Genomic DNA, 11216 nt, shown 5'->3' with positions numbered 1-11216 from the left:
TCTCTTAAATATAAATAAAAATAAATAAATAGCTAATAGTTTTTTCTGCCAAATCTGTATCTCTGTGTCTTTATTTATTAGATTGTTATTATTATTGGTATTATTATTAAATTATTGGTAAGTGATTTGCATACATGACACACCTCATCTGGTTTATAGGTTCTTTCTTCATTGCTCAAGCATTTATTATGCTTTTCTGTGCAAGTTGTGCTATGTTTGCATGCTTTTTCTTTTGCATACATTTTTTTGCAACTGTTCATTACCCACTTGGTGTTACCTAATTAGGGTACCCCATAATTGATTCAGGACCTTATTCAGCATCAGTTGCAGTTTTGCTAATTTAACAAAACTGCAACTGTTTGAGATCGTATGCTGGGGTCCACCCAGCACAGGGCAAGGCCGCCCAGCATGCAAATGCCTGCCAGCGATGCGACTGCAATGCAATTCCGATCACATCGCTGAATAAGGGGCGCTCCTATGCCTGCGCAGCCTGGCTTTCTTTTTCTTTCTTTCTTTTACAGCGGTCATGTGTGATGTCACACGTCCGCCCTGAAAATGGTGCTGCCCTGCCCCTGTTTGAGCCAACCTGCCCCCCACAATGCCTGCCGTCCCAGACCGCCCCCGTCAATCAGGCTGATGCGCTTGCATTAGTGAGATGCGATCGCATCTCGCTGTGTGCGCACGTGTAGTGCGGCTCCTGCGCATGCAAACAAAATCATCAGTATACGATCGCATCACTGAATTAGGCCTAGAGAGCAGGTGCTTAGTAGTAATACATTTTATTAGATGCACTGTTCAACAAATAAAAAAGAATAATTTTTTAGGATAAATTTCCAGCGTTCTGGGGTCCAGACCGTTTCGTATTTTACCCAATCATCCCAGTGATATCTACAGTATCATGAAACATGAGCTTTTCAAAATCCAGTTTAACTGTCATATTCTGGGACAATCCCAGAGGTTGACTTATTCTCTGTAGTTTGGGAGAGCCATCCACAATTCAGGAATCTCCTGGACATTAGACTAGGTAACTATGAGTAACAGTACATAAGTACACAAAATGTGACCTGCTGGCAGGGTTGGACTGGCCCACAGGGGTACAGGGGATATCCCCAGTGGGCTCAAGCACCCACACCTTCCTCTAATGTCAGATTCCACAGAATACACTCAAATTATACATTGTTATTCTGTTAAGGGGGGTACACACGGAGAGATCTGTGTTTAAAATCTAAGCAATCTGACTAGATTGCTTAGATTTTGAGCACGGATCTGTCGTGTGTATGCCCCCCAGCGATAGCCGCGCATCGCTATCGCCGGTACTAGATTGAGCCTGCATGCAGGCTCAATCTAGCGGGTCGCTCACTTCACCGCTTTATGAAGTGAGCAGCCCCCCGTCCCCCTCGCTGTGCTGAGTGGGGGGAGAGATGTGTGCTGAGCGGTCTGTGTTAAGATCGCTCAGCACACATCTCTCCCGTCAGTACCCCCCTTTAGAGGGTGAGTTACATAGGGGTCTATTTACAAAGCCTTGGATGGAGATAAAGTGGCCAGAGATAAGTACCAGCCAATCAGCTCCTAACTGCTATGTTACAGACTAAAAAAATAAATGACAGGAGCTGTCACTTTATCTCCATTCAAGGCTTAGTAAATAGACCCCATGGGGTAAATGTATGAAGCAGTGATAAGAGTGGAGAAGTGAGCCAGTGGAGAAGTTACCCATGGCAACCAATCATTATTGAAATAACATTTATAATTTGCATACTATAAAATTATACAGAGCAGCTGATTGGTTGCCATGGGCAACTTCTCCAGCGGCTCACTTCTCCACTCTTATCACTGCTTAATACGTTTACCCGATAGTCTCTAATGGCTGTCCAAGCCTCTGTGAGGGCTGATCTCACCCCGTAGTAACTAGCCAAACTCCTTATGCATGGGCCTCAACCATCGCACATTCCCCTGGTGGCCCCTTCATGCCTCAGTCCGACACTGCCTGCTGGTATCTTTTTCTGCATTTTTTACCTATAGGGGATTTAGGCGAAGCTTGGGTACTGATACAAAAAATGAGCACATCTAGTTTACATGTACTGTAATCCATTTGTCAACAATGAGGCTTCATGCACTAATCTTAGATGTTAATATTACTAAATGGAAGGTTATAGGTCGGGAGAGCCGCACAGGAATGTGGATAGAGAAAATAAAATAAACTTAGTAGTTTCCAGAAAAACTGACACTTATAGGAAAAGGAAAACCCCACAATTTATCACTTATACACCTTTGTAGTGAATCTTAAAAGGTGTGTTGTAGTGATGGTTGGTGGTGCTCCCACTGGGTTTATGAACACGTATTTAGGAAAATACAGGAAAGGGAAAAGATAACCCTGGGGGGGAGCACTCACAATCCGGAAACAATGGCTATAATAGCACAGATAGATATATTTAAGTAAAATTTACTATTTATTAGGTATACCTTAAAACACATGGAGCTCATATGAAACATGGCATTACTCATTAAATGTTTTAGTGATCAAAGTGAAAATCTATTGAAGAATTAGTATTATATCCCCAGTTGATATGCTGGAATAAATTATGGTCCGTCAGCGACAAAAAAAGGGTCCTCCTGTTAAGTGACACTCCTAAGGTCTATAAAATACTACAAACCCTGGTATTTCCTGGTGGTTACCCACCAAATACTTTCCAGGCCCAACACTGTTTTGCTTCCAAGATCAGACGGGTTTGGGCCTATGCAGTGTGATATGATTGCAGAAAGAATTTTTTGACCAGAGTCAGTAGGATACCAAATAGGCTGAGGAACCCTTTTTTTTGGGGGGGGAGATTAATACTTGAAACAAGATACACAGATTTGTAAAAAAAAAACACCTCATCAGTTCAGTGATAGCCCATATATTGTGGGTTAATTCAATTTTTTAATCATTGGTCACAAAGATACATTAATCTGAAATATAAACACCAAGTGTATATGTGTGTGCAGGATGGTACAATTACCTGGAAAAAATAGAGATTATATAGTGCTATCATAAATCATGAAAATAGTTTTAAATAGTTGCCCGCTATAATAGGATTGGTAAATCCAATCATGTATATCTAAGAAATATCATTAGACACATATGCGAATTTAGACTCAGAGGAGTTGAGAGGAGATTGTATAAAGGGGTTGGCATACAGGGATAAACACCCTTCTACTGTTCAGACATCTTGCCACAATGTTATAGGACGAAGAATGAGAGATGGTGAGCACCCTAACCCAACCTGACGGAAGGTAAGTGAGGTATCAAGCTTTCGTGTTTTGTCTCAGATATCCCCTGATGCCAATTTATGGGCAGTGCAAGGGAAAAAATGACTGATAACCTTCATGCGGTACACTCATAAAAAAGATGAGGAGAATAAATAGTAGCAATGTATGTCACAGTCCAAAATTTCTGTGCAGTATTGAAGGATCTTCAAAAGAGCTTTCAATATATTCTTCAAAGTGAATGTGGTTCACGTGAAGTTGTACTAGTCACTGTCAAAGTCGAAAAATATAGCGACCTATGATGCCTTGTACTAACCCCATGCGCTTGCCCGCTGCACGTGCACATTCTCTCCCGTGCGTGCGCATATTCGCAGTTGCGTGACGGCGCCTCCACGGTCGTGCGCTCAGGCGCGTGGTATGTGCATTTACGGTAGAGTTTGTGTGCGTCTGGTGGGCGACTCGATTGTTACATATTTAATCCAAATAATGTATTTTATAGGTAATATTCCCTTTAATAATATCTGTAAGTATGATTAGTGTAACTGGTTCAGGGACAGAGAGATTCCTCTTTGCATGCTGGGAGGGCTCAGACAAAGGTTGGAGGGTAGTGTATGGTGTCCAGCTGTGGGGTATTGAAGGGGTGTTGTGCCTATGATAATTGGGAGGGATTCGCATAGTTCCTGCTCATGGTTATGCACAGAAGTAGAAAATAAGATTAATTGCATTCCGAATAAATTACACATAAGTGCAGGGTAGGTGAATGGAATTCAGTCATTTCTTTCCGACAGACTGAATACAATAGCCTTATTTACACTAAGCTTTGAGATTCTATGAAGAGGGCTTACACCTTTGTTTATGAATAGAACCAGGTTTCTCTCCAGAATAATGAGTGCTGAGTAATCAATTGTCTCAACTGAAGGTGGGGTAAACAAAGCCCAGAGACAGAGTTTGTTTGGAAGATCCAAAACAATAGCTTTCCTCAATATAATCAATCAGACAAAGAGGAATTTAGAATACTAACAAGTCCTAGCCATCACTTCTTGAACTAACCAATGATCCCAGGTGCAGTACATGTCCCACCCCCTAACCAATGGAAAGAGAGCACACAGTATCTATTGTAGTATGTCTTGAGTTAGTAAATAAATATAGCTTGCAATAGGCTTGGTGACACAAGACTCTGCAAGGTTTTCACACTGAAGGTTAGAGCCCTGGTCCAGGTTGCGCCGGCGAAGTCATTCCCACGTGTGTAAGTTTTTCTCTGTAACCAACTTATTCTCTGTTTGTATTTGCCATACTCTCTCTCTCTCTCTCTCTCTCTCTCTGTTATTGTTACGCTGTTGTATATTGTATAAGTTCAGTTATTCTGTTTAGGTGTGTTATGTTAGTGCTGTAGTGTATAAGCTGTAACTGTTTTCCCCTTTTACATACTAAAATCATCTAGATAAAGGTTTTGGAACCTTACAAGGTATTGTGTGTTTATCATTACATTGCTAAGGGTATTCGGAGCGTCTCAATCGCTCAAGAAGCTTTTATATTAACAAGGTTAAGAAGCGTTATATCATTACAGTATAAGTATATCCCTTCATTGTGTTGCATACAAGGTTTACTGTGTGTCATTCTGTGAGCGTCTGCGCCGCTCGTGTTCCTCTTGTGGGCACAGCGTCTGCTACGCTAGTAGCGTAGCATTACGGTACTCGGACCGCCTATAGCGTGCTTGATACCCAGCGTAAGCCGTTAGCGAACGTGCCGCTCGTGCGTCTCGACCACGGCCTAGCGTCTGCTACGCTAAGTGCGTACCTTTACGGTACCCCGTACGCCCATTGCGTACTGAGTCTCTTACCAATATATAGAGAATGTTATAAGATAAATAATTTTAACTTTATCAATTGGCGGCTCGTCCGTCCTCCACATATCCGCTCTAGCGAACACAAGCAGACTTTATCTGTCAGCAAAGGGCGGGAAGGCGTATCCCTTCGTATCCGTGTTTGTGGTGAGGGATACGGTAGTGCTGACTAGATAAGCGTCTGCATCGCTACGCTGTAGGAGTGCTGGTGGAATCCGGAACTGGAAGGTAAGAACAGTACGCTATTGTCTTTTAAAACTGTTTTATTTCTGTCTGATACACATTGCGTACGCAACACACGCACACACCTGCATTTTTCATTTGTGTAATTTCACATCTCGCCTTCCTGTTTGCCATTTATCATTGATAACGTGCTGAGAAAGATTTGTTGCTATTGGTAGTTAAAAGTAAAATTAATACGTAAGGAAGTAATTTGTAAGATACAAGGAAGTTCTGTGTGGTGTTCAGTAAATGATTACAGTTAAATATCATTTGCATTGATAGAAACATGTTACTTGTGTTACTGTGGACGTGTCTGGCCTGCGTACACGTGTCTCTGACAAAGGGCGGGACTAGCGTACGCAAGGGCCGACGCACGGAGCGTATATTACGCAACGAAGCGTACGGGTACGCCCACGTAATACATATCACGATAGTATTGTTTTAGTAGGCGATACGGAGGAAACGCGATAATAGCGCAAGTCACTCTCAGTGTCCTAAATTTTAGCGTAAATAATCCTTCTCTAGTTGTAACTCCTTTCAGGACTAGACTGCGATACTGAATGAAAGGGATTTCTGCGCAGAAACGAAAGTAAAGAGTATATGAGGTGAAAGAGTGTATATACATATATATAAGTTTCTCATTTTTGGGTGGAACCACAGGAAATCGAGTTCTCGTGAGGTACATTCGTGAAAGTGACAGCGCGGTGGCTTGGGAGGCATCCCTTGTTAAACATATTAAAATAAGAGCATTAGAGTATAACGGACCAGGAGGTCCAGAGACAGACCAGGAGGTCTAGGTACAGCGGCAGCTGTGACAGCGCGTCTGGAATTGTTCTTCTCCTTTTCACAGCGGAATAGGAAGTCCGCTATAGATAGAGTCAAGAAGCACAACCCCAGGAGGGTTGGTGCAATACCCATATAGGCCATTAAGCTCTGGCTGAAGGAATTCGCAGACACAACTTTCGATTCCACTGGTCGTTCCGCACATAAGATTAGTTGCTTATGTGCAGTACGATTGTACCGCATGTAATTGTGTGCATTAGTTTGTAACTTGACCCAGTACCATTTGCGTACGCTAGAGGGGTCATAAACGCTATTTGTACATTCTAACGTGATTTGTGTAATTTTTTTTATTTTAAGGGAGGTTCGCTGGTCACTCAGGAATTCTCCAGCAACTGATATTTACTGGGAAGGGTTAAGTGCTCTTCGGATCACACCCACACATTCCAGTAAATAGAGGTTCAGGTTGCAGGGGCCCTGGGTTGAGTACGCCAGCGCTAAGGCAGCTTGTGGGCTTATTGGTCGACGTGGGCGAGTGAGTGAAGGTACTCGGTAAACTTTCACCGTCGGCCTACCCCGGACATCTTGGTTTTTGTAAGGGTTCGCTGAAGACCCTCATTTGAAGGTCAGAGGTAGTGAAAGCAACACCTGCAAAGATGGGGGCCAGTTGTTCAGGTAGGGGATGATCAACCCTGGTTCAGGTTGATTTAGTAAACCGGCCAATAGGGTCGGCAAGGTATATCATGTGTGAGAAATACGGTTCACACACAGAGGTTTTGTGCGATGAATGGGAAAGAATGACAGTGCGTGACGGGGAAAAGTTCCCACGGGTAGGCAGTTTTAGCCCAGAGGTGTTACAAAATCTAAGGAGAAGGATATGTCTCATTAAATCTGCAAAGAGACGGATCAAACATTATGATTATTTACAATTATGGCAACAGGAGGGTGAAATACAAAGAGGATTGGCTCAAGCGGCTGGATCTAACCCTATCAGGAAACTGATAGCCACCGCACCACCACCACCATACATAACAGGAGAGAAAGTGGTTACAGAGAATGGCACACTGGTGTATGATAAACATGCACTTAGTAACTGTTTAGATGTTAAGAATAATGTAACTAAGATTGTTGATGCTAATACTAACTCGTGCAAGCTGTACCCTGTTTTAAACTTTCCCCAGGATTGTGACCAAGAGGATGAACCCACAACAATTTTGGCACTCTCTCTAGCAGCCACCATAGCAGAAACAACAGTGGGCACGGCCCAACCAGTAAGAGCAGTATCAAAGGCCCCTAGTGGAGGGACAGGTGAGGTCGTATCAACTGGTAAGTACGGCACTGTACACTATGCAGAAACCATTACACCACATGTTGTAGAATCTACTCAGAATGATGTTATTGAACTTAATCCCGTTAGGGTAATTGCAGTACCAAATGGGAAAACTGACACTTCAGGAGTCACTCCTGTCAGAAACATCGCCATGCACTGCCCCTTTTCCCGAACGGAATTAAGATCAATGGTGTCTGAATTCCCTGATCCTAGGAAAGATCTAGTTGCAAGCCAGAAGTACATTAGAGAGCTAGGAAATACTGTGGAGCCCAATAACAAAGACTGGCGGATATTGCTGAGGGCATGTTTACCCTCCAATGTCGACTCAGCGAGATTTATAGCTGACTGTAGACTAGATGAAGAGGTACCCCTTACTGAGGAGTACAATCAAGATAATGTGAAAAGAATTAATTTGCAGCTGGGAGTATATTTCCCAGCTGTTGCTAAATGGAACAAAATTTTCTCCATCAAGCAAAAAGAGGGAGAAATAGCTGCTGATTATTTTCATCGGGCACTGCAGGAAATGGCTAAGTATACAGGGATAGAAGACATTAAGACAAATGTAAATCATAGAGAAGTAGCAGTATCCGTGTTAATGGATGGTTTAAAGGAAGTATTGAGGACGAGGGTACAGACCACCCAACCATGTTGGCGAGGTTTGTCGGTGGCTACTTTGAGAGAGGCCGCTATTGATCATGACCGGAACATCACCAGACACAGGGAGTCGCAGAGTGATAAGCTGATGGCCGTAAGTATACAGGCCCTTACCACAAGGCCAACTCAGCATAAGTCTCAGACCCCTGTGGGTAAGTCAAATGTGGTAACTTGTTATTACTGTCATAAAGAGGGACATTTTGCACGAGACTGTAGATTGAAAAGTGCACAAAAATCATATCAACCCCCTAGACAACGACATGACACACGAAATTGGGATCAAGGACCGCAGAGACGGAGTTATGAGCCACACGCAGGGGAAACAAAAAGGTATCCCCCAAGAAGAGACTGGCAAGTCTCTGATAGTTCCCATTTACCCCCTTCACAGGTAATAGCTGCCAGCGCAATGCAGCGAGGTCACCACATACAATAGGGGTGGGGCCACACCTGTAGTCTGCAGCCAGTGAAATTAATTGCGAGCCTTGGAAGTGAACCCGAGGTCACAATTGATGTAGCTGGTAAATCTCTAAATTTCCTTGTAGATACGGGGGCGGCCAAGTCAGTGATAAATTCGACCATGGGCATGAGAACCACTGGTAAAACAATTCCAGCCATGGGAGTAACAGGAGTAGTACAGCACTACCCTTTAAGCAAACCTGCAGAGATTACGATAGGGCCTTTGCATACCAAGCATTCTTTTCTGCTGGCTGCATCGGCTCCGACTAATCTCCTAGGGAGAGATTTACTGTGCAAAATGGGATGTGTCATATATTGTACTCCTGAAGGTGTGTTCTTGGACATACCCGAAAACCACGCTCAGGAAGTGCAGGATATGCTAGCCTCCCCAACAAGATTAATGTCACACACTGTTATTGTAAATAGGTGTCCGTCCAAGGTAGAGGAAATGATTTCCCAGATACCGGAATCACTTTGGACAAAGGATGGACAAGACACTGGATTAATGGCAAACGTAGCCCCAGTAGTTGTACAAGTAAAAGATGGTAGGATAGCTACAAAATTCCCACAATACCCTTTGAAGCCAGAGGTGGAGTTAGGAGTTTACCCTGTAATAGAGCGCTTGCTACAACAGGGCATTCTGGTAAGGACGTCCAGCACTGCCAATAGTCCCATCTTCCCTGTTAAAAAGAGTGGGGGGAGGGGTTACAGATTAGTGCAGGATCTAAGAGGGATCAACAAAATAGTTGAGAGTCAATTCCCCGTAGTGCCAAATCCAGCTGTCATCCTTATGCAAATCCCTCCCACTGCCAAATTTTTCACTGTGATTGACCTCTGCTCCGCCTTCTTCTCGGTACCTCTGCACCCTGACAGTCAATACTTATTTGCATTTACATACAGAGGAGTTCAGTACACCTGGACTCGATTACCACAAGGTTTCATTGACAGTCCAAGTATTTTCTCACAAGCCTTGCATGATTGTTTACAGTCTTTCCAACCTGAGAGTGGATCAATATTAATACAGTACGTAGATGACCTACTGCTGTGTTCAGATTCACTTGAATCGTCCCTGAGAGATACGAAACAACTCCTGTTTCATCTTTCAGACACCGGACACAAGGTTTCCAAAGACAAGTTACAATTATGCCAGACCAAGGTAAAATATTTGGGACACTGTCTGACACAAGGACTGAGACACCTCACCGCTGATAGAATTCAAGCAATTCGTGACATGACCCTGCCACAAACCCAGCAACAGATTAGAACGTTTTTAGGAATGTGTGGGTATTGCCGTAACTGGATCCCAGGTTTTTCCATACTGGCCCTGCCTTTGCAGGATATGGTCTCATCAAACAAACCTGATCGGATTTCGCACACAGACGAGTCTGAGATGGCATTTGAGAGACTTAAACAGTGCCTAACGCAGGCACCAGCATTAGGCATGCCAGATTATGGAAAACCTTTTGAGCTGTACGGAACAGAGAGTGCTGGGTGCGCGGCAGGTGTCTTAACCCAGAAGCACGGTGATGCCAGCAGGCCGGTAGCCTACTATAGCGCTCAGCTAGACACGGTAGCGCGATCCCTCCCCACATGCTTGCGAAGTGTTGCAGCAATAGCATTGCTAGTAAGTAAAAGCGAAGATGTAGTGCTAGGACACAACCTCACAATTCATACACCACATGCAGTGTCAGCTTTACTGAATTCTGCCCAAACCAGACACGTCTCATCAGCGCGGTTTACAAGATGGGAATTTGCATTGATGGCCCCCGTAAACATCACCATAAGGAGATGCAGCGCACTAAATCCTGCAACATATCTCCCAGGTGTGCCTGGACAGGCACAAAGGGTGGAGGATGAGAGTGATGGTGAAGGAGGATTTAGTAAGGAAAATGACACACATGATTGTATGGAATATTTGACCCAAAATTTCACGGCAAGGCCTGACATCAGTGACAACCCACTGGAAGATGTAGATTTTACTTTCTACACTGACGGCAGTTGTCACAGACAGACGGACTCGGGAGACTTGTGTACTGGATACGCAGTCGTAGATGACCAAGGTACCATAGAAGCGGAACCCCTAGGCCCACCACACTCAGCACAAGTTGCTAAACTGGTTGCCCTAACCAGAGCATGCGAATTGGCTAAAGGCAAGTCAGCCTATATCTACACAGATTCTAGGTACGCCTTCGGAGTAGTCCATGATTTCGGGGCCCTATGGCGCCTCAGAAATTTCATGACGGCAGCTGGCACACCCGTAGCGCATGCAGCCCACATCAAAAGACTTCTAACAGCGATACAGGAACCCGACAGAGTGGCTGTTATCAAGTGTAAAGCTCACACGTATAGCCAAGACCCGGTATCACTTGGTAACAGCCGAGCAGACGAAGCTGCTAAATCAGCAGCCAGTACCCCCATACAGACTGACAGCACACAGCTGATGGTATTTAATACTGTAAACACACAGAAATTATATGAAATGCAAAATTTGTGTTCACCACAAGAAAAGGCAGTTTGGAGGTCAAAAGGATATGGCCAGGAGTCCTCAGGACTCTGGACAGATGGACAGGGTAAGCCAGTGGCACCCAGAGCATACCTTCCAAGTCTAGCTGAAGCGGCACATGGGCTGATTCATCTAGGCAAAGAAGGAATGTGTAAGTTGGTAAGAGCTTATTGGTGCGCCCCAGG

General features: G+C 44.1%; 1 pseudogene; it reads right to left on the bottom strand.

Annotated features, from left to right (window-relative positions):
• Positions 1-2640: 2640 nt before the first annotated feature.
• Positions 2641-2758, bottom strand: LOC134937597 (5S ribosomal RNA; annotated as a pseudogene).
• Between the last annotated feature and the right edge of the window lie 8458 nt (positions 2759-11216).

This window comes from Pseudophryne corroboree, chromosome 6, assembly GCF_028390025.1.
Source record: "Pseudophryne corroboree isolate aPseCor3 chromosome 6, aPseCor3.hap2, whole genome shotgun sequence".
Classification (NCBI taxonomy): domain Eukaryota; kingdom Metazoa; phylum Chordata; class Amphibia; order Anura; family Myobatrachidae; genus Pseudophryne; species Pseudophryne corroboree.
The sequence above is the reverse complement of the archived record's forward strand: the minus strand, read 5'-3'. Positions and strand labels throughout refer to the sequence as shown.